We start from the raw sequence: 24065 nt of genomic DNA, 5'->3' as shown, positions 1-24065 counted from the left end.
GCATTATTCTGCTCCAGCCGCTTCTCCAGTTTCCTCCTGTAGCAGTCCTTCCCCTTCCTGATCTTGTGCCGGAGTTCCCTCTGGACTCTGCGCAGCTCCTCCTTGTCCCCCGAGTTGAAGACCCTCTTCTTCTTATTCAGCAGGGCCTTAATCTCAGAGGTCACCCAGGGTTTGTTGTTGGGAAAACACCGCACCAACTTGGAGGGCACAGTGTTCTCCACACAGAAGTTGATATAGTCTGTGATGCAGTGAGTCATGCTGTCAACGTCACTGCCATGGGGACTACAGAGCGCTTCCCAGTCTGTTGTCTGGAAGCAGTCTCTGAGCCTAGCACTGCTCTCCTCAGACCACTGCTTCACAGGCCTCTTCACAGGGGGTTAGTATAGTATATAACTATAGTAAATAGTTAGGGAATGAAATAGTTAGGTGTCTCCATTTAAAACGTAGTAAATGTCACCAGGGTAACTAAAGACTGTTGCAAAGTCAGTCAGTATTTGCATCATTTAGCCCAGGGGTGACAGGTGGAAAAAAAACAGCAAAACTTCACTTTTTGCTCATTTTTGCTCAGCTGGCACCGTGTGTTCATGACATTTTTTGTGCAGCGACTATTAAAAGACAATTTGTGCACATACCTCTGCATGTTGGGATCCACAATTCTGGTGTTGTACACCAAGACGTCACAACAACTTTTAAACAATAACGTATTTTTTCTTTAATAGACCAACTTTATGCTACTAAAATGACTCGTAATTTTTTTTTTCTCGTTAGAATACAACTTTTTTGTCTTAATATTTTGACTTTATTCTTGTAAAATTACAGCAGTTTTTTTTCCATTTCTGCTGTTTTTTCAAACTATTTCAACTTCCTTCTCATAATTATGACTTTATTTACATAATATTTTACCTTTATTCTCGTAACATAATAACCTTTTCCGCAACCTAATTTTTAAAAAATTACAACTTTGTTGTTTTAAAAAATATTTTAAAAAATTGACTTAAAAAAAATAACATATTTTTTCTTTAATATTTAAACTTGATGCTATTAAAATTGTTATTTTTCCTCATATTATTGCAATGGTATTCTCATAAAATTAAATGTTTTTTCTTGTTCGATTACAACTTTACTTAATATTTTAATTTTATTCTTGCAAAATTACTGGTGATTTTTCAGTTTTCACTGTTTTTTTTTTGTTTTTTTAGTTTTCTTGTTAAATTATTTTTTTTAAATGTGCCATGGACAGCCGCGCGCCGCAAAGGGTCCCCAGGACCACTTTGGGCACCCCTAATTTAGCCTGAATTTGCTGCAATAAAGATCCAGGGTTTACAAATTGTTATTGTAATGTGAATCTATGAGTACATACGCCCCGTGGAAGAGAGCATACGTAATCCTTCAGATCATCAACGGTAACCTGATCCGAATGTTATGAAAGCTCATCTAAACTGTGCCTCATTCCAACTTAAACAACGCACATCTGTTCTGTTCTTCCACCAGACACCAGCACAATGTGTTATTATGTCACGGAGAAATGTGTTTCTAGCAGCGTGGGAATGCTTATCCTTGGACACTTTTCAAGATTCAAGATTCAAGAGAGTTTTATTGTCATGTGCATGGTAAAACAGCAGTTATACCATGCAATGAAAATCTTATTCTGTTCATTCTCGCAAGGAAAAGAAAGAAAAACACAAGAAAGAATAAGAACATAAGAAACATAAACACATATACATAAATACCAAGAAATTAAGCAACAACAACAGAAGAGACATTAATGCAAGTAAATAATACAAATAAATAAATAAATAAATAAAGTGCTATGAGTGTGTGTTGCGTGTGGCGTGTCTGAGTGCTTCATTGAGAAGCCTGATGGCCTGTGGGTAAAAGCTGTTTGCCAGCCTTGTGGTCCTGGACTTCAAACTCCTGTAGCGTCTGCCTGATGGTAGGAGTGTGAATAATGAGTGTTGTGGATGTGTGCTGTCCTTGATGAGGTTGTGTGTTCTGCGTAGGACTCTAGATTTATAAATGTCTTGCAGTGAGGGGAGGGCTGCCCCAACAATGTTCTGTGAGGTCTTGATCACCCGCTGGAGTGCCTTCCTATCACGTGTTGTACAGTTACCAGTAACTTTTGGTACTTTAATTTGAAGCAAAGAACATACATTCAGGGGAGGTAGGTGAGACAGACTTTTTATTTTGAAAAAAATAAAAATATATAATAACAGAAAGGAAATTTTCCTATTTGTCCATTTAAATATATTAATAACTGTATAATGTAATAACTGCATTTCCTGTATGATTCCAATCATTTGTAACATTTTTTTAAGTAAAAATGGTTGAATTTGCACATTGCCTGATCGAATACATAGCAGAAACCTAAGTCATGGCACCTGCCAGTCTGTGTTTGTCATCATGTGGCCAATAATATGTTTGCAGAAGCATTTATTATACACTATAATGTTTGCAGAAGCATTCATTATACACTATGACTTTCTACAGCTTGTGTGATGTCTTTAATGTAAGTGTGACATCATTATTCTTGCTAATCCCACAATAAAATACACAGAAATGCCATACAGGAGGCACTTGCAGTACCGCTGCACCCTGAAGAGGTGGGGGCGTGTGTGAGCTGGTGTTTGTCACTGATGTCCTTCCATAGAGATGAAAAAACAGCCTTTTTTTTGATAGCTGGTGAGCAGCAAGTCAAATGAATTAAATGTATTTTTATTCTCTGCAGAATGAATAAATGAATTTGACTGCCAAGATAAAGGATTATATGTCACGCTCTGCGTCGACACCGGTCAATATTTTGGGTTCATGTTATAGCTTGGTTTTCATATTTCCTTTCCCCTGTTTTATTATCTGCTTTTGTGTTTACCATGCAGAACCCGGCGTTCTCTAGTTGGGCGGAGCTACAGGACATGCACAGCTGTGCCTCATTTTCATTCACCCCTTTTTATGCTCACCTTGATTCCTCCTGGCTGAACCTTCCATGCCATGTGCTGTTTCTGCTGCCGTCGGCCATCCAGTCCTGCCCGGTTTCTCACTGCTACGTGTGTAGCTCCGCCTGACCAGTTCTGGGATTTGTTTAAGTTATTTTTGATACCATTTTTCCACGATGCCCTTTTGTTTCCTTGGCATCGTAGTTTTTTGTTCCTGAGCTGTGTGTAGAAGCCATTAAAAGACTATTCCTCTCACACTGGTGCATACTGGGATCCAGACACCTGTCCTACCAATCCTCACATATATAGCCAAGCTCACGAGAAGGTGATCAGACTTTTACAACAAAGTATCAGAACCTTTCCTGGAGAACGATAGGGTGCATGTACTTCATATACAGTACAAATAAAAGGTAAGACCACACATGTTTTTCAGTTAATAAAAAATGGGACTAAGTATTTGAAAACATTTTATATCTCAGGTTAAAAAACCCGCCCTGCTATGGGCTGGCAACCAGAACCAATACAACAGGTTATGAAAAAAAACAACATAAACACAGCAGTAAAACCTCACACAAAAACAAGACAGATACTCGTACACCCAAAAGACAGAATAGAACAGGAGAAAAAATTTAACAATCTACAAAATTCCGTGCAAATCAATGAGCAAATCATATGTGTGAAAAACAGGAAGGACATTCAATACACGGAAAAAAACAACACCAAAAAGAATGTGAGAAAGAGACCACTGGAAGACTCGCAAGAAACCAAAAACAAAAAGCAAAACAACAAACTTCAAAATCAGCCATATCAGATCACTGTAATATAAATAACCATATCATGGACGACGGTCGAGATAAGGAAGCAGCAGAATAAAAACATAAATCTAGATGAGGGAGCATATATGCTCTCTCACACCTGGGACTCTCTCATGCTACGTACTGAAAAATGAAAGGATGCAAGGGCAACTTTGAGATTTTGCATAAATCTAGGTCACAACCGCGTTCCCCAAATCTTTTTTTTGCACATAGATGGGTTGTAGGAGCCCGTACAACCGGTTGTGACCTAAGCTTTAGATATGCTAAAAAGTTACATACATTTCAAGGGAAAAAAACTGCATCTCAGTTCTTATTGAAAAAACGCATTATTAGTATGAACTCCGCTCTTTGCTCTTTTTTTTCCTCATTTATGCAGTTGGGTTTTTTTTTCAAAATATTTCAGCTGTACTTTTTCCAATCTAAATACCACAAATTATAACTTTATTATGTTGGGTTTGTTTCTCATAATATTACAAAATATTAAACAATTTTTTAAAAATTCAACTCTATACTACTAAAATTACGTTATTTTTTTGTCATAATATTACAAGTTTGCTTTCATGAAATTGCAACTTTTTTCTCATTAGAATACAACTTTTTAAAATTCCAGCTGTTCTTGACCATGATATGTTCTTGACCAAAAATCACTCCACACCCTGTACTGTTCCTTAGTATTACCATATTTAATGTATTGTGTGGAGATATGGGGTAATAATTACAAAAGCAATCTTCACTCACTCACTGTATTGCAAAAAAGATCTGTGAGGATAATTCATAATGCCAAGTATAGAGAACATACAAACCCCTTATTTTTAAAATCACAGATATTAAAATTTGTAGATTTAGAGATTTAGAAGAGTCTTGATCATCACAATGATTGTTCTGTCAGCTTCGTTTTTTTTTAATGTTTTGTTTTTTTATATGTATATACAGTATATATATATATATATATATATATATATACATCTTTTTTGTTTTCTTACTGTTATTTATTATGTATTATTATTCTGATTATCACAGAAAACATGACATGGAATGCAGGAAGTGAACAACAGGTGTTGTACTAGATGTGGAATAGATTAAGACCAGGATTAGGATTAAATAAAATTTGCTTCTTCCTACTCCTTTTGGACATGTGGAACTGTGAAGGAATGATTCATGAGATGTATTCCATTGTAACCTTCATGTTCAAATAAACTAAACCAAACCAGCTGTTTTTTCATTTTTGCTGTTGTTTCTTTTTTTCCCTATTATTATTATTTATATACTATTTTTACCTTCATAGGCTCCAGCATACCCGCGACCCTAGTGAGGACAAGTGGTATAGGAAATGGATGGATGGGGTATTTCAAATTTCCTCTTGTAAATTCTGTTCTTGAAATATTACGGCCTTATTCTCATAATATTTTGACTCTTAACATACCTTTTTCCGTAACCAAATTTTTCAAAAATTACAACTTTATCTGTTGTTTTTGTTTGATTTTCATAACATTACACCTTTTAAAAAAAATAACATTATTTTTTTATATTAAACTTTATGCTACTAAAAATATGTCATTGTCCCTCACAATATTACGTGATTCTCGAAAAATAAAGTTTTCTCTTTAGATGACAACTTTTTTGTGTTAATATTTTGACTTTATTCTTGTAAAATTACTGCTGGTTTTCCCATTTTTGCTGTTGTTTTTTTTCCTTGTCTTGTTAAACTATTAACAATTATTCATAACTATTATTAATTATTATTAATTAATGGGAAGATATTGGACATTTGCTAAATGTAAGTCTGTATCATGGAACTTACATGTTTTCGGGAGAAAAAAAACCTTCTTGGAACATTGTATGGGTTAAAACAATCACATTTATGCAAATTCTGTGGAATTTAATGGATGTATCATTTTTTTATTTTCTCTTTTGGGCTTTCTCACTGCATCTGAGCCAATGCAACGAAATCTCGTTCTAATATGATAAATAAAGTCAGTTCATTCCTATTGAAAAATGTATTGTACAAAAACATTGCGTCACGTTGTACCAAATGGTTGTATGTAATTAAAGTATGCGTACAAATCAAAATAAAAGAATTGGATGAGTAATGTAGTGTTCCCTCGCTACAACGTGGTTCACTTTTCGCGTATTCCCTGTGCAATAATTACTGTGGGTGCAGGCACATCGCTGCATGTGCTCTGTGACTCCCTCCCTCCCTCCCTCTCTCACTCGACCTTTGTCGACCTTTGTGATAGCGTGGGGGGGCAAGTCGGTGTACGAGGCGAGGCGGTCTACGTCAACCTCCAGCCGGGTTTTGGGGACTGGGCACCTTGCTGGGGCTTGCGGGTTGCTGCCTGGATAGCGGCGAGGCGTACGGGCGTGTTCAGTGGACAAAATGCGTGCCTGTTGGTCGCTTTCCGGGAGGTAAGGGAACTGTTGTGATAAGAATTCTTTTTAGAATATTCTTGAGATCGACAAACTCGGCAAACTCCCAAAGATTGACTAATAGCTCATGATCGACGGGTTGACGACCCCTGCTGTAAATGAATCTTCGGTTCATGGAGGACGACAAGGAGGAATAAAATACTACTACAGGAACAATATGTTTTAACAAGGATAGAAAAACGCTACAGCCAAACATCGCCAGGAATGGGCACAGTCAGAGGTGAGGCACTCACACGCTGAGTGTGAGTCACTTAATTTCTTGTGTTCAACCTTGTAGGTTGATCATTAAAATTCCAACAAAATTTGAACTTTGAGAGTGTTTAAACAACAGAGAAATGTGAGGAAATGTTAATGTCTGTCTGAGAAAAGTATATAAAGTTTACGGTGAGGGGGTTTACGGCCATAAAATATATACAATAATTGGAAAAATATTTAGTTGGCTACTTCGCGGATTTCACTTTTTGTGGACTATTTTGCGAACCTATCCCAAGCGATAAATGAGGGAACACTCTACAACTGAAACATTTAGCTTGCATCAGCAGTGTGACTGTCTGATGCAGACATGGCCGGCAGCTTCACAAAACGTACGTTCGTTAGAATCAAAAAGGGATGTTACTTTCACAGGAAAAGCACGATAAACGAACGTCACACACAGTCATTTGTGCTGAAATTCTGACGTGGCGATTGTTTGTTTATCTCCCGTTTTCGCAAATGATTACATCACCTAGAATGTGACGTATTTATTATTGGTTAACTAAAACACCAAAACACAAACCTAAACAGGGTGGGTTCGAGCAAATCATTGGCATACGTTTTTGGAATTTTATTATGAAAGACGGGAGCGGAACTGTGGATGTTACTACTGGGTGACTTGACAATATTGCTGCTGGCTGGGAACAGGATGCTGTCAGGGCGAACATACTCACCGACGTAGCGGATGGCAACCACCGCAGCGTCCTTTGTTTTCCCGAACTAAGCATCAAGGTAAGAACCGTTAACTTCGTGTCTTACGCCAGACTTACCTACACCAGGCTGCGGGCATTCAGTGTCACGACGGAAACGTCAACGTTGACGACTAACGCTTTGAAGTCACGAATCTGTTCTTACTTTGCTGTCATGTCGAAAACAAAGCTATTGTTCGCTAGCTGTCACATCGACAACGGCTCATTAATTTTGGGCATTTTGGTATATTTGTGTTGGAAAGACGCATTTTAAGAGGTGAATGCGTACTGAGAGGCCTGTGTGTGTGTGTGCCCTGGCGACACACAGCTAGCTTGCATCCATGATGGTGCTGTGATGTCGGTGGGGGTTTTGCATTGTTGCTGCACGCATCGATTGTGTAGTTGATGTTTCTCAGCTGTGTATCAGCTGCCAATGGCCGCCAACCAGTGTACACCCCAGCACACGTCAGAGGAAGCTTCCGGTTTCATTATGCGGGTACCAAGGTAGAGACAACTACGTTTACATGCAGAGTACTGTCGTTTACAGGACACACATCCAATGGCGATGTCTTTTTCTTTGTGACTTCAATACAAATTAATCAGATTAATTGTCAGGGGTTGGAATGTATGTGAAGCCGGGGACTCAGTATATTTGTTTTTTCTGACAAGCCAATTGTGAAAAATGTCAAAAAGTCTACTGCGTCAAGGCGAAAACGACGCCAGCTGGCTCCTCACACTCCAAACTCTCCAGCGGAACTTGACGTGCACCTCCAAAAAAATTCAACGGCTATGCTGATGTTTCACTCTATCAGTGATTAAAATATATATTATATATAGGGTTGGACATCCAGTCTTGACCATCCATGGGAACTGGGACTAACATTTCGATTATTCCGGGATCGCTCAAATGTTTTATTTTGATTCCTAGTTTTGATGCTCACTTCGCCCACTGGAAGAAATACCCGCAAACACAAACGAAGAAGAGGCTGGCGAGCACCAGCCAAGAAGCTGTAGCTAAAAAGTTTGGCTTAACTTCATAAAAAAGAGCGGTTGGCTCAGTGCAACATTTGCAACACAATGATAGGAGGGTGCACCATCAATATGATGGATGTTCACACATTCCGCTACCTCGGACTTCCTCCAGTCAGAATCAGGGAAGTCTAACAATAAATGGTGTATGTTTCATGCCAATGTAACCCAGGGTTTCAGGATGCTCGCTGATGTGGAAGTTCGGTGTAAACAAAGGACGGGAGCTATGGCTAGGCAAGTTTATTTACTTGCATAGTGTGCCTTGTTCACAACAGTCAAGGGACCTTCTCAACCCACACAACACGCTTCCGGCCTGTCTACCTACCTACCTACAGTACCTGCACCCCAATATACATGTACATTGTAAAGAAATACTCATACTTATAAAGACAGTAAATATATATTTTTTGTATTGGCGGTAGGAGGCAGATCTTTGGGACTTTGTCATTTTAAAAGTAGCTTGCAGGCTGAAAAAGTGTAAGCATCCCTGGTCGAAACAGCAAACTTAAAAACTAATCGTCAAAGAAAATAATGATTAGTTGCAGCCCTAGTAATATGCATATATCACATCTTTACAAGGGTGAGTGACTTTCTAGGTGAAAAGGTATTCAGAAAGCATATCTCAATAGTGATACCTGGTACTGACTGCACCGCCAAGGCTGCTAAACCTGGGTGAGCTACCAGCCTCAGTGCAAATCAGGGTGGTTTCTGTTCACGCCACATTAACACCAGTCTGCCGCATTGCATGCAGTCTTTGGGGACAAGTCGTCTACTTGTGACCCACATTGATAATGTCGCTGACCCATTTCTCCTTGGCTCGCTTTCTGGTTCTTCTCTGGCGGATGATTTCCAGTCAATTCAGTAATGTTTGCGTGCAGGTGTAGCTGTGTTGTAGTTGTAATTCTTGGAGAAAGTGTGGCAACTACTAAGGTCGGCAGCTGCCCACGAGATGGAGCGTGTTTGCGCCATATCAAAGCCTTGTCTCCTCGGTTAGCGTCGATTACTGTAATGACACATGCAGAGGCACGAGATTCAGAAAACATTGGAGTTATTTAGGTAGTTCGAGGCTTCCAGTCTTTTAAAAATAGCAATGCAAAAACTATTGCTGGCTGCAACTTAGGTATTAAAGTAAAAAAAAAAAAAAAAAAACTACGGAAAAGTTGGCCGGGCTATGTTAAAAAGCTTAACGGGTCATACTGCTTTTATTGTGTTTGGAACGCAGCAGTAGCTTGACTACAGCTCGAGACGGACACGCCTCTGCCAATCTGAGCGCGACTTGACCTGCAATCAGCGGTGGTCATAGGTCATATGACAACACAAGTTGGAAAAACAAGGCTAAGACTTGTTTTTGCTTTCTTTGAAAATATACAATTTTTGTAAGGTGAACATTCTACTGTAGATCCTCACTTTTTGCGGGGTTACAGGACCACCCGGAAATGGAGAAAAACTGAGTAATTGATACAGCTATAATAGTGTCTATGTTTGATTTTTTTTTATTTTCAACTCTGGTATATAGAAAATATTTTTTTGCCCAAAAATCTGTAAATTTGTAGAATCACGAATGTTACAAACTATATTGGTATTTGAGTAATCCTTTTTTTTATGTCAATATCCTCTGATTTCAGCCTTTCAGTTGTGAATATTTTTAAATTTCCTTCGTCATCCATGAAAGAAGTCCTATAATCTTTGTATTTTAGGCAAAATACTGTTAAGATGTTAAGTAGGGATGCACTGATCGATCGGCCACCGATCAACATTGGCCGATTTCCGTAAATACACACGTGATCAGCGTATGCCGATAAACGCCTTTCAAAGCCAATCACAAAAAACGATCAGTGCACGGCAGCAAATCCTACATGTCTGCTGTGTCACGTCGGGTTGCCAACAAAATGATGCGTCTCGTATTGAGCTTAACACAGGCTACACCAATCGATGCCAGCCTGTTTGACCACTTCTTACCAAACCTATTGCTTTTCAAATATTCTTGCATCTTTGTTTACAGGCTTTGCCTCGCGGTCAGTGGCTGTACTTTGTATTAGAAAAAGAACACACACAGCAAAACAAAGTTCCTCTCCAGTCAGTGTCCGTCCATTTGGGTCCTTCCAAGCGTGATAGATAGCTATGTAGAGTTACTTGCTTCTGGTCTTCGGACTCCAAATGTGACTTTTTACCACAGTGACATTTTGATTTTAAAACAAACAAGCAATGTGGTTAGTTTGGAGCTCGTTTTTGTCCCATGGGGAAGTGGATATCACGTTCATGGGTACGTACTACCTTTTTAAGTGCCACTGAACAACTTTACTCTCTTGTTGTTATTATACTAATTATGTCTTGTCCTCAAAACAGTATTTGTGTGTGGATGTTTATTAGACATAAACACATAGTGTGTCCAGCCTTATGATGGTGATATTATGACAGCATGACAGGGGTCTCCTGTCTCACTAGCTGATTTTGAGGAGCTCACAAAGGGTTAAAGAATGTTTTCTTCAACTCTTAGTTTTTTATTGTAACTGTTGAATTTAGACTTCATGCCTTTTTATGTAATGACAAATGACCAGAAAATAGCATAGACAAGGTCCACACTGTCATATACCAAACCACTCACTGTTTGTGTTTGGTTCAAAAATGAAGTTAACAAGCTTTCTTACTGGGAATGCCGAAAAAAATACACGGACTACTACTATAATAATGATAATGATGAAACAAACTGAAATGATGACGACAGCCAATTAAAATATGGTTTTGACGCTTCCATTTGAATGTGTCAAACCCCTTGTGTCTTTGCAGCGCTCCAGACTGCGACTCAATGGTTGCATTTTCAGACTAAAATATGAGACACAGTACATTTTTCATCTCCTCATGTATGTGCGACCAAATAAAGGTACGCTCGTTGACAAGGGACACACTTTGTCCCTCATTATTGTGAGAATGAAAAATAGTCTGTAAAATGTGGAGTCAATTGACAACGGATTGTCACAGGCTAAGCGCTCACTTTCTTCTGTCTCTCTGGCGGTAGCTAGCTAGCTAGAGTTATCCGCCTAGTCTCTGGCTCACGGACTCCAATTGTGACTTTTTTTTTTCTTTTCTTTTTTTTTTTTTTTTTTTGCTACGGTGACATTTTGTCTTTAAAACAAACAAACACTGCTGTTTGTTCAGAGCTCCTTTTTGGCCCACAGGGAAGCGAGGATGGCTGTCACATTCATGAGTACGCGCTAACTTACTTTTTTTAAGTGTCACTTAACAACCTTGCTCACTGCTCTTGCTCTGTCCACTCTGATGTTGAGTAGCTCACCAAAGGATATTTGCTTAAAACTCTTAGTATTTTAATAACTCTTCAATTCAGACATTATGCCTGCATTTAATGACAAATGACCACAAAATAGCATAAAGACAATGAGCACACCGTCTGAGGGGAGATGTGCTTCGTAAATAAAGTACAATTGAAATGTTGACACTCACATAAAACACAAATACCTCACGTCGCCTTTCTTTTTCTGTCTTTTTGTCAAAGTAGCTTTAATAGTGATTGAAGTTGGATACACCTGCGCCATCACAAACCCAGACACTCAATTTATATTGTTTTATACTGTCCTGTTTAAACAGGACATATTTCTATGAGAAAGATATTTAAAACGTTATTTTATTCTATTAATTGTGTTATTTTCAACCAAAAAATATATTATTGAGCAATTAGTTTCCCATGTAATAGAGTTACTCTAAAACAGACATCAAATTTTACAATTACAGGCAACCCCCCCCCCCCCACCCACCCACCCACCCCCACCCCCACCCCTCCCACCCAGAAAACAGGCGTGTTGGTTGGTCCTACCAACAAAGTGTCCCTTATTTAGTTTTGCAAAAGTTAGCAACCCTAGCAGGTAATTTGTGGATTTTATTTTATTATTATAGAATATTTTTTGTTGCCGACAAACTGCCACACACTTCAGTTTAGTAGTTGACAGTAACGCACAAATGAGATAGTTTGCCAAACGACATGAACTCCTATTTGTACTTTATTTATTTATCCCATAAGCTTTATAAGCTTTGCTTCTTCCTACTCCTTTTGGACATGTGGAACTGTCAAAGAATGATTCATGAGATGTATTCCATTGTAACCTTCATGTTCAAATAAACTAAACTAAACTAAACCAAACCAAACCCACAGCGGGGAAAATCACTTGTTACAGCAGCAAGCAAGATACGCAAGTAAAGAATACATATTGACTACAACTACAACATTTCTAAAGAGAAAGAAAGGAGACAAACACCAAAGAAGAAGAAGACAGGCCGTTGTGTGTGCGTGAAAAGAGGGCAGTATTGAAGTTAATAATATTTATCAGTAATACAGTGAAAATGAGATGAAATGTGAATGTTTACTTTGCAAGTCGATTTCCGCGTGCACCCCAAAATGTTCTGCTTGCGCTCCTCAAATTTTAAGTTAGGGGACCACTGTGCTCAGAGGAAAAAAATGTCTGGAGCCCTGGTTGGTGGTGTTTCATCATTTGGATTAAAGTTAAAAAGAATTATCCAGAAAATTCCATAATGGCACCAAAAACCTCAGACTTTTGAAGAGGTTTGGCAGTTACCAAAAAAATAGACAGTAAAAACACGCTGCCTGTCAATCACGCACATCAAATCACAATATTTTTGTGTTCTCTGTGGAAAACAATCTGATGGTGAGTCATTCTTCATTTAGTGCATTTAATTTGCTGTTGTGCTTGTCTTTGTTTTATACATTGGTAAATCACATTTCCTTGATCTGAGGGTATAAACCTTGTCATGCAGTCTGGTATAAGTGATGGAATTTGACATCGGAGGCCGAATGTCAGGCTTGCTGACAATGCACTGCTTCTGTGTGCATTCTTCATGACTAATGCTGGATGATTTAGTGCAGGCAAACATAAACAATTTGGATTTTTTCAGTCCAATGTCATTTTGAGTCTGTCAGCTGCAGTTCTGATATACTTTGAATAGTGCTGTCAAAGTTAACATGTTTTAGGGCTGGGCAATATGACCTCAAGTCAATATCACGATAAATCGGGCAGTTTTACCTTGATAACGATAAATGCACTATAAATCCCCGACCACTATATATCTTATATAGGAAATGCAAATTAACTGCTTTTTGTTGATTTATTGACCAACTGGCAAACATTACTTTCAATGACATATACTGCACGTAATGGGACGCACCTATTCCCCTGATAAAGCGTTCTGGAAAAACCTCCAAAAATCGCCAACAACGCGCCATTTACATAATGTGCTTCTAACAATTCTATTCAATTCCAGACATTACATTGTCATGTTATTTGCCTACATGTGTGTGCCATGTTGGCTTTAGAAACTGGATAGATAACCATCATCAAAATGATCATTTACACAAAGAAAAGAGAATTTCACATGTTCTTGTAGCCGTGTAGCTATTCGTGACATCAAATAAAGCATGGAATCCTTAAAAACTGCTACCAACAGCAAACTAATCATGGTTTCCTATAGACGCTTTTATAATGTTATTTTCTTGTTCTTTATTTGTGAATTGTCAATTTTGCATAATTGGCCATGATGTACATGTTCTTTTGTTTTTTTAAATGCTTTAAAAATCCGTATAATTTCAAGTCAAGTAATTGTATTCTTAGTTTTTAGTATCATTCGGAGTAGAAAGCAAAGTATTTTTAGCGCATGAGTGGTAAAGCACTATAGTACGTCACAGAGAGCAGTCATCTTTCCTGCAGCGCTTCAATATCCAACTGATAACATAGCAAGTTGCCGATGTGAACCAAGAAAAGTTGTAGGAGACTTGCGCCAAAATGTTACTCTAGTTTGATTCACTTTGTATGGAGTTATTTCAGGAGCAATATGCGAATGAAAGGGTTGAAAAACATAGGTGCACGTGTGCTCCCTTTTTATTTTTTTCTACTCCCACAGTCTATTTCTAGGCGCACATGCGGGTGAAATGCTGGCACTGTACAGCCGCTTCTTCATTTGAACCATCAGCCGTTCCCTCATCTTCTGTTTCCCTTCTTGTTCAGGCTGGATGAGTGGAGTCACGGTACCTCGTCTTAAAGGGGAATGAACATAGCATTAGTTATCATAGTTATTGTGGTAAATTTCGGTAAGGGTAAATTTTCTGTTTATCGCCCAGGCCTAACATGTTATAAATAGGATTATTGTCGTAGTTGTGGCAGAAATTTTTGTTGGTCTACCTGAATCAATCATTTTCAACTTCTTCGAGTTGAAAACTGCTCATTGGCATTCTCTTCTTTTTATACCCCATTTCCTGTTATATACCATTCAACTACCTTCTCCTACAGATCCTTTTGATAATACTTTTACCCGCTGTAACTCAGCAATGTCAGTGCAGCACTGGATGAAACATGCACGCATCTGTCAGGAGCCTAGACCTCGCTGACCTCTTATACATATAAAAGTGAAACTTTATTAAGGGGTCTCATGGGATGCTGAGGTTATACATCTGTTCTGGACCACTTGACTTATCAAGAAGTGTAATGAAAGCACAGTTGTACAGTTATGTTCCATGCACATGACGGCTGACCTTAGGGATTTTTCTTGGAACTTACCTTGATCACTCTTGCGTTAGCATCAGCCTGTTTGTCTTTCTCACAGAAAAGTAATAACAACTACTTAAATAACGTGATAAAATAATTAATTACCCCAATGTGACATACAAATAGGAAGAGTGATGTTCCAAGAATGGTGTTTAAGTACTGTAAGTCTGTAAGCTAAACCCATTAGCTTGGATAGAAGTGTGCTTTAGCTTAGTGCGTCCAACCTTCGCCAAGAGTTCAAGCCAGAAGCTTCACTGCTGCTCCAAGGAGTTACTCTTTGAGGTTTTCTGACTATTTTCTGCCATATTCAGTGTATATACATTTGAAGGAATGTATTTTACAGTCATAAATAATGTTACTAAGCTCATTGTGAGTGACGGTCAGACCCACTTTAGCCATGGGCAACAATGTGTACCTTGATTGCGTGCTTCCTCCTGCATCAGATTACCAAATGCTTGATAACTGTGTGGAATTCCAGGAACTGTTCTTGTGGTAAGCCCTTTGCTTTCAATATGGTGTTACAGTGGTGTTAATATTTTCAGATAGGGTCATGATTCATATTCTTTCCCTTTCGCTAAAAGAACAGGAATGTGTTGGTCATGCACGATGAAAGCTTGGTAATTTTTCACTCACTGGGTGTAAAGGTTGGCTCAAGACAGAACTGGCTATTCTAATCTGTTTCTTATTTTTGGGAGGAGGGTGCCTCTGCCCTTGCAGAATCAATTGATTAATTTCTTTGATAAATGAAGTCATCAATGAGGTATTAATTGGAGAAGTGGTGTTTGATATTTGGTAACTGGTTAGCATTATCATACAAACTGCAGATATGCAGGCTGCAGCTATCAAATATTTTTCTATTTGGGTATTCTACTGAAAATTCATTTGATTAATCTTAATTTGATTAATTAAGTAATCGAAAACATTTTTGCTTGGTTAAAGACTAATTCTAAATACACGAGAAAATAAGACATTTCACTTAAAAATGAACAACCAATTAGTTTCCTTTTTTTTTGGTTGATCAACAGTTTTATTTCTTAAATTCACAAACACTGTATTTTCTGGGGTCTGATAAATTTCATAACGGTGCTTTGTAAATGAATTTATCCATCCCAGATTGTAATGAGTTACTGAAAAAGAAGGTAAATTGACAATTGATTGACATTATTAAGACTAAATTACATATTCACTAGGATGCCCGATAAGCCGATACTGATAACCAATAACTTCCTGCTTCTCAAGGCCGATACAGATACGTAACGTAACAAAGTTGGATTTGACAAAGCATACCTGTATATTTTTCCAAATAGATAGATAGATGTTTATTGGCATTGCACACAATATACAACAAAACTTAGTTCGGTGGTGCCACTTCCATTACCAAATATCGTGACATCACAGTTAACAAAACCAAAAAAATAGCACCGACCCAGAAGTACAAACCGTGGGACGATGTGGTTTGCTGGCCGTCTGGGGCCGGTGTCTTCGGCAATGGCGGAGACGCCACAGCAATGTGAATGGCTCCGGCCCTTTCTTTGCGGCTGGCTTTAGGGCAGCTTCTTTGGCGGCGTGGGCATCTGCGTGGGCTTTTGGGGCACCGTTGTGGCCTCTTTTGGGTGTCTGGTGGGGTTTGGTGTGTTGAGGCTTTGATGAGTTTTTTTTCTCTCGACGTGAAGTGTTTGCAGAACTACTGTAGCTAACTACTAGCTCGGGTGTGAGGTGTCTGAAGCATTGGTAAGATCCCACATGATTGACATAATGTTTGTTTACAGCACGTCACATGTAGGAGAAAAGAAGCGCTTGATTTGCTCACGCTAACCTACCTACAGCACAGTAAGGGTGACCTCGCCTCATTGGAGCGTTTTTTTTTTTTTTTTAAATCATTGGTTATCAGAGCTATTCTTTAATGTCTTTAATTTATCGCTATGACATCATAATTCTTCATATCGTCCGACATTTATTATGCACCCCCAATATTACATTATGTTGATGGCTGTGCATTTATAAACCCTAAACTTAGACCGGCTGACTAGAAATAAGACAAATCTTCTTCATATGTTTGTTTTGTTCAAACTAAAATGAAGACACCTACTGTAGTGGAGCATATTATGATATGTCATCTATAAACCAAGAGAGTGAGACACACACTTCCATGTTCTATTACACAGTATTGTCTGCTAGAAATGACCAGCTACTATTTTCCATCGTCTTAACTCACAGTGCTGTCTTTTTGCACATGAAATAAACTCTGTATGAAGTCCCATTACCCTTAAGGGCAAACCGTCATCATAAAGTAGCCACACATCTGTCATAATGAAGAAAAAGCTAGTCCTTCACACAGCTATGTTATGTTAGTAAGGTACATTAACGTTCATCGCATTGATTTGCACTACGTTAATTTAACTTGTCTGCGGTCTTTCACTCCACTCTGGGTGTGTTTGGAGAGGCTGCAACATAGAAGATTCTGTGGTGGTACGTGAGTGCTGCGTTACAACGGATACACATCACAATGTTCAACCTGCTGTTTAGCCTGAAATGCTCCCGCGCTTTTGACATTTTCTGTCTACTTGAATCGTTTTTGTCCTCTTTCGTCATCATTGTCGCTTACCTCGCTTACCTCGCTTACCTCACCTCTTCTATTTTTCCTCTTTTTCAACACATGGGTGACATAAGCACACATGATGATTTCTTGAGGCAGAGAACATTCCTCCATTATTTTTGTAATCGAGGTACTCGAATTACTCGAGAAATCGTTTAGAGCTTTCTTTATGCATATACGATGTCAAGCATATACGATGGCGTTTTCTGCGAAAATAGGCTTTTTCCTTGTTTCTGATTGCTGTGTAAATAGGCAGGGTGCTTTCTGGTGGTGTACTGCAGCATGGATGGAGTACTTTTGTGGAATGCCAGCTCCATTGAAAGTGCAAACTACATTGTCTGTCTTTTTGAGTTTGAAATGATCCCAAACTTTTGACAACTTCTGTAGTTTTTTTTTAGGCCCTTTCCTCTCTTTTCCCCTCTTGGCTGTTTTCTTTTGAGCCATTTGTCTCCATCGGCACTCTCTGCTGTTCTCCGTCACACAGACCATGGCACCACACCACCGCTCCCACATGCGCTCTATTACAGCAGCTATGCAGAAGCAGCATTGTCACCAATTTATTATATTGTTAGCATGCTATTTCAATGTGTTTAGTGTACTGGTGATAGCTGAGATATTATGTTGCTATGCATTTGTGGATATGTCTAGGGAGGGGTGGTCGCTGTCTGTGACTGGCCAATCACAGAGCTTGAAGAGTGAATACATAATGAGGATTTTCCGTCATCACGATTACGGATAATGACAACAGGAAACAAGGAGATTGACTGACAATGGTCTATAGCCAATCAGGATGCAGAAGACTATGGGCGGGTTCTCCCTTAGCCAATAAGGACACAGCACACAATGCGCGGGTTCTCCCTTAGCTAATCAGAACACAATGTGCGTTCATACGCTGTTAAAAAAAACTGAATTATACAAAAAGGCCTGTTTCAGGGACCACAAAATGGGTCAACAATTTAAAGCTTTTCTGCAGAAATGGAGGTTGATCAGGCCTTGGCAGTTGCAACTAATTCAGGTAATACAGGTGTTCCAAGTTCTGGAGTACTTACTACCTCCTCTGTCTCAGGGTTTCCCCTAGGATTTTTTTAAAGCTGTGGTGGTGGGCTGCATGGGAGGCGGACTTCCGCCGCTGTGTCGTGCCGTTGCTGTGTCGCTGTGGCAGGAATTTTTTTTAATATTTAAATTTACTGTTGGTAATAATGTCAAAATTACAGTCGCTTCCACAGGCTTGAACAAAAAAATACATTAATTAACTTGAAATGCCTTTCTCTCTGCCTTTTCTTACAGTCCTTATCTGTCAAGTGCCAATAGGGCAGACGGATTCCGGTGCCCGTTTTTCTAAACAAAGTGTAGTGAAACGTTTTTATGATATTTGATAGATATTTTATTTCAAATTAATTGTGGTCAATATGTAAATAATGGGCTATAAATGTATCTATATAGCACAGGGGTCCTCACACTCTCAGCCTGTGGGCTACTTTGTCCCAAAGCTCTACCTCCTCTTATGAACAGAATATATGTATTTATTTTATTTATAAATTAGTATTTATGTACATTGTACATGTATATCAGTGGTGCACACAATAAAATTATCTACCTCTTACTATAAAACATATTGCATATATAAAATCTAAGTGGTAAACTTTGTAACTACTATTATAAATACTAATGTGATTTCACATTCACAGTTTCAAAGTTTACAGGTCATTAGAATAGTTGATATCATTCATGTATGTATGTATGTATCAACAAACAAATGTGTGTGTGTGTGTGTGTGTGTGTGTGTGTGTGTGTGTGTGTGTGTGTGCACGCACGCACGCACGCACGCATGCAGTGGTGTGAAAAGGTGTTTGCCCTCTTCCTGATATTTTATTTTTTTGCATGTTTGTCACATTTAGTGACAAATGCAGTTTTTAAATGAAACTTTTTATTAAAAGTGCTACATGGCCAAACCTACATGGTCCAGTGTGAAAAAGTGATTGACCCCAACCCTAATAACTGGTTGGGCCACCCTCAGCAGCAACAACTGCAATCAAGCGTTTGCAATAACTTGCTGAGTCTCTTACAGCGCTGTGGAGGAATTTTGGCCCACTAATTTTTACAGAATTGTTGTAATTCAGCCACAGTGAAAAGTTTTCCAGCATGAACCGCCTTTGTAAGGTCATGCCACAGCATCTCAATAGGATTCAGGTCAGGACTTTGACTAGGCCACTCAAAAGTCTTCACTTTGTTTTTCTTCAGCCATTCAGAGGTGGACTTTGTTTTGGATCATTGTCCTGCTGCAGAACCCAAGTTTGTTTAAGCTTGAGGTCACAAACAGACGGCCAGACAAGCTCCTTCAGGATTTTTTGGTAGACAGCAGAATTCATGGTTCCATTTATCACAGCAAGTCTTCCAGGTCCTGAAGCAGCACAACTGCCCCAGACCATCACACTACCACCACCATATTTTACTGTTGGTATGATGTTCTTTTTCTGAAATACGCCGTTACTTTTACGCCAAATGTAATGGGACACACACCTTCCAAAAAGTTCAACTTTTGTCTTCTCAGACCACAGAGCATTTTCCCAAAGGTCTTGGGGATCATGAAGATGTTTTCTGGCAAAATTGAGACGAGCCTTTTTGTTCAGCAGTGGCTTTCGTCTTGGAACTTTACCATGCAGGCTGTTTTTTCCAAGTGTCTTTCCAAGAGTCATGAACACTGACCTTAACTGAGGTAAGTGAGGCATGTCAGTTCTTTGGATGTTGTTGTGGGGTCTTTTGTGACCTCTTGGATGAGTCATCACTGCACTCTTGGGGTGATTTTGTTTGGTCGACCACTCCTGGGAAAATTCACACTGTTCCATCTTTGTCAGGCAGGTCCTATTTAAGTGATTTCTTGATTGAGAACAGGTGTTGCAGTAATCAGGCCTGGGTATGGCTGCTGCTGAGGTTGGATGCAGTAAGACAGTCATTTTTAACTTCTTCAAAGATCCTGAGGATTATGGGGAAAAAAAGTCAAGTGGTAGACCCCAAAAAGTGTCACCGGCCCTGAGCCGAAGGATCCGATTGGCTCAGGACACGGCCCAAATGAAGGTTGTTACTGGTGCCAAGTGCAGTCCAATAACCATCAGACAGCATCTGTGAGAGGAGGGTTTTAAGAAGAAAAAATGTCTTCAAAGGCCTCGTCTCCTTCAACGCTACAAAATTGCCCATTTTAAATTTGCACGAGAGCACCAAACATGGGACATTGAAAAGTGGAAGAAAGTTTTAATCTCTGATGAGAAAAAATGTATCCTTGACAGTCCTGATGGCTTCCAACGTTACTGTCATGACAAGGAGATCCCACTTGAGATGTTTTCCACACGGCACAGTGGAGGGGGCGCCATCACGATCTGGGGTGTTTTTTCCTTCAGTTAAACAATGGAGCTTCACGTAGCGCAGGGGTGTCAAATGGCAGTTGGCTATGTGGAGATGTTGCAGCGGACATCCCTCATGACTGAAGGCCCTCATCTGTGGGGTAATGACTGGGTTTTTCAACAGGACAACAGTTCACAATGCCCGCCTGACAAAGGACCTCTTCCAGAGGAATAAGCTCACTCTTTTGGACCATCCTGCATGTGCCCCTGATCTAAATCCAATTGAGAACATTTGGAGATGGATGGTAAGGGAAGTTCCAGACAGTGGATGGCCTCCGTGAAGCCATCTTCTCACCACCTGGAGCAACATTCATGGAATCAATACCTCATGGAAACTGGCATCAAGCATGCCCAAACCCATTTTTGAGGCGATTAACAAGAATGGCCCAGCCACTCATTACTGAGTCCTTTTTTGAAAATGTTATTTCTATTTGAGGGGGTTTTGGGTTTTTTTGAGCTATAGTGTTAAACTTTTCATCAGCTGATGAACAGCCTATTTCACTTTAATGCTTGTTGGCAATAAATTATAAATAAATTATCGGCCAACCTGAAAGAAATCCCTCTGTCAGTGCATTCAAACTCTTATTTGTCAGTGTCAGAACCACATACACAGATTGTGACTGTAGAGAAGAAAAATTCTGTTAGCTTTCAAAAGAGACCAAAGCTGTGTAGCTACTCTAAATAGTTCAAGGACATCTTTACATTTTCTTTTAAGTATGACTTTAGAAGCATTAGGAGGGTTTCAAATATGAGCACTATAGCAATATGCCGATGGTTCCCTATTGTTAGCTCCTGCTTTGAAGCAGCCTGTCCAGTGCCTGCTGAGAATGTGTGGGAGGAGACGGGAGAGAAGAAAGATGAGCAGGGTGGAAGTGGAGAGGTTATGGTATTGCAGTGAGTCATGGAGAGGGGTTTTGGCTCAAGCATCAATGACTTTGCTTTGCCGCCTGTGGAAAGGTCAGCATCAGATCAGGCGTATGTGTGTGTGTGTGTGTGTGTGTGTGTGTGTGTGTGTGTGTTTTAACCATTGTAACAGGAGGGAAGCTAGGAAATCAATGGAATGTTGGCACATTGGCCTGATCAAGTATTACGTTTACAGCAACGTACTGAAAAAAATGACAGGATGCAAGGACCACTTGGATATTTTGTAATGAAATATTCAGAGTTTCCGCTACATGCAATTGATCGTGGTTGAATCGCTTTTGTGACTCTGTGGCCAAGTCAGTGGCGAACAGATGTCTGCAGCGATACACGGATAATGCAACATTCATCTGTATTATTCTGATAACGGATAAACTAACTCAGCTGTAAGATGTCTATATCTATAACAAAACTTACATGTTCACTTGTAGTGGCTGGTTACAGTATGTAGAGGAGAAAAAAAAAAACAGAACCAAAAAATTTCTACAGTATATTACAGCATTTAATTCACGATGTCACTATCCACGAGATTCCGCGTTTAACAATAGATTCCGTTTTTATTGGCCAGTTCAACGATTCCGTTAACGCGGAAATTATAGGGCCCTACATGACCCTCGAAGTAACTGCACTGTTACTGGACCCCTTTCAGGAGACTCACCAATTTTTGTTTGCTTGCTTGTTACTCCTCACGACACTCACTTGCAGCACTTGCTAGCACCAACAAACACGTGTGCACATGTCAATTTATCGAGGCCGGCAAAATTTTTGTTTGTTTTTATTTATCCTGCAGTTAATATTGTTGCCCCTGGAATGCCCAGCATGTCTTGTGAGCACACAACAGTTGAAGTTATGTGTTTGCTGTTAGAGCTTAGTCGTTGTTACCAACATTGAATGGTAGTTAATTATTGTTACCTGTTACATCTTGTGATGCTTATTTTTTTTATTTGTGCCGTGAATAAGACATGTCTTTCATTTATTCAATTGTGGGCTATTGCTTGCAATATACTGGATGAAGGTGTAACAAAAAGCTGCTCAGACAGTTCTATTATAATGTGATAGCGCCAAATACTTCGGTGGCGGTCCAAATGGCTTTTCATTTTAGCTTCATGGTATCCATTTAGGTGCCTGTATCATTTTTTCTTTCTTCATTCTAAGTGTTTATGACATTTTAATTGCCAAATATTTGGCATATTTCTTCTCGTTCTGCGATCATTATTTAGCTTTTTAACCATACAGAAGCAAAAAACATTGTCATCTGAATGAGAGCAGTTGCAGAAATTATGTAGGACACACAGACTGACTTCCTGTTGGTGATGTATCTTTTATTGACAGCTACTGTTCAGACTGACACCCAGCAACAACTGGTGGAGAAGAAGAGAGCAGGTTCTACCAACCAGTAAAAATGAGAATCACCGAAGTGGCAGTTTGTTGAATTTACAATCCAATGCTGTGCAATCAAACATTACCACTCTGGTAAGAACGTTTTCTTTTTTTGCATTAATATTAAGCATGTTTTTTTCAGTGCTTCTTCCTGCTATACCAAGCATGACTGAACTGAAGTGTACATGTGTTTATGTTGTTGTACACCACAACACAATGTTTACTCAAATGTAACAGCAAGTGTCCTGACTACTTATGTGGGAATGTGGGATTTGCTGGGTCCCAATGGCTGAGAGCATGGTTGCTTTGCCCTATATGTCTCTGTTAACACAGGAAACGAATGGCCCGGAAGGACACTCTGTCTGTGTGTGTGTGTGTGTGTGTGTGTGTGTGTGTGTGTGTGTGTATATGCGTGCGTTGCGTGCGTGTGTGTTTTCTTTTGTGTCTTGGCTGTGGGCCCAGGTCTTTGGAGAGAGACCTAAAGCAAGAGGAAAGAGAAGAAGAGTAGGAGAGACATGTGGGGTTTTTTTGCTTCATTTTATTCCGTTTGTGTAGTTCGTTTGGCCAGGTGTGAACGCAGCATCCCAACTCAGCCGGTTTGAGACCATCTGAATGAGGTGGTCTCGGTGTGGTGGGAATGTTTAGCATTTGTGACTAAAAGTAGATATCAGGCATGCAAATTGAACAAATTGTTTCATAGCAGGATCTGTATTGAATAAGTATTGATCCAATACCAAATAAATACAGGGTCAGTATTGCAGATACCAATACATAACTTGAACATTTTCGAAATCTTTGAATGATTTTGAGAAGTGGTACAGAAAATGGATGGATGGATGGATGGACAAGTGATTTTGTGATTTTACCTTTAATTTGTTGATCGTGATTATAATAAAATAAAACATAGGGCAAAGATTTTAGGACGGGGCGTCCAAACTGTTTCCAGCAAGGGCCACGTACTGAAAAATGAAAGGATGCAAGAGCCACTTTGATATTTGTAGAAGTTATACAGAGTATATTTCAAGAAAAAGAATGCATCTCAGCTTTGTGATATAGGTGAAA

The 24065-nt window shown here is 39.3% G+C and overlaps 1 protein-coding gene across 5 annotated transcripts in view; it reads left to right on the top strand.

Annotated features, from left to right (window-relative positions):
* The first annotated feature begins 7039 nt into the window (after nucleotides 1–7039).
* fam110b (family with sequence similarity 110 member B) overlaps nucleotides 7040–24065 on the top strand; it is a 29677-nt gene continuing 12651 nt past the window's right edge. For 4 of the 5 annotated variants that reach the window (XR_008569575.1, XM_054767883.1, XM_054767881.1 and 1 more), the window contains exons 1-2: nucleotides 7040–7156; nucleotides 22956–23096. The gene's annotated coding sequence lies outside the window, so the exon portion shown is untranslated. Of the gene's footprint in view, nucleotides 7157–13736; nucleotides 15201–22955; nucleotides 23097–24065 lie in introns of those variants that run through there. The other variant, XM_054767882.1, reaches the window with a different exon arrangement.

The sequence above is a fragment of the Dunckerocampus dactyliophorus genome, chromosome 2 (genome assembly GCF_027744805.1).
Source record: "Dunckerocampus dactyliophorus isolate RoL2022-P2 chromosome 2, RoL_Ddac_1.1, whole genome shotgun sequence".
NCBI classification, from domain to species: Eukaryota; Metazoa; Chordata; class Actinopteri; order Syngnathiformes; family Syngnathidae; genus Dunckerocampus; species Dunckerocampus dactyliophorus.
The sequence above is the reverse complement of the archived record's forward strand: the minus strand, read 5'-3'. Positions and strand labels throughout refer to the sequence as shown.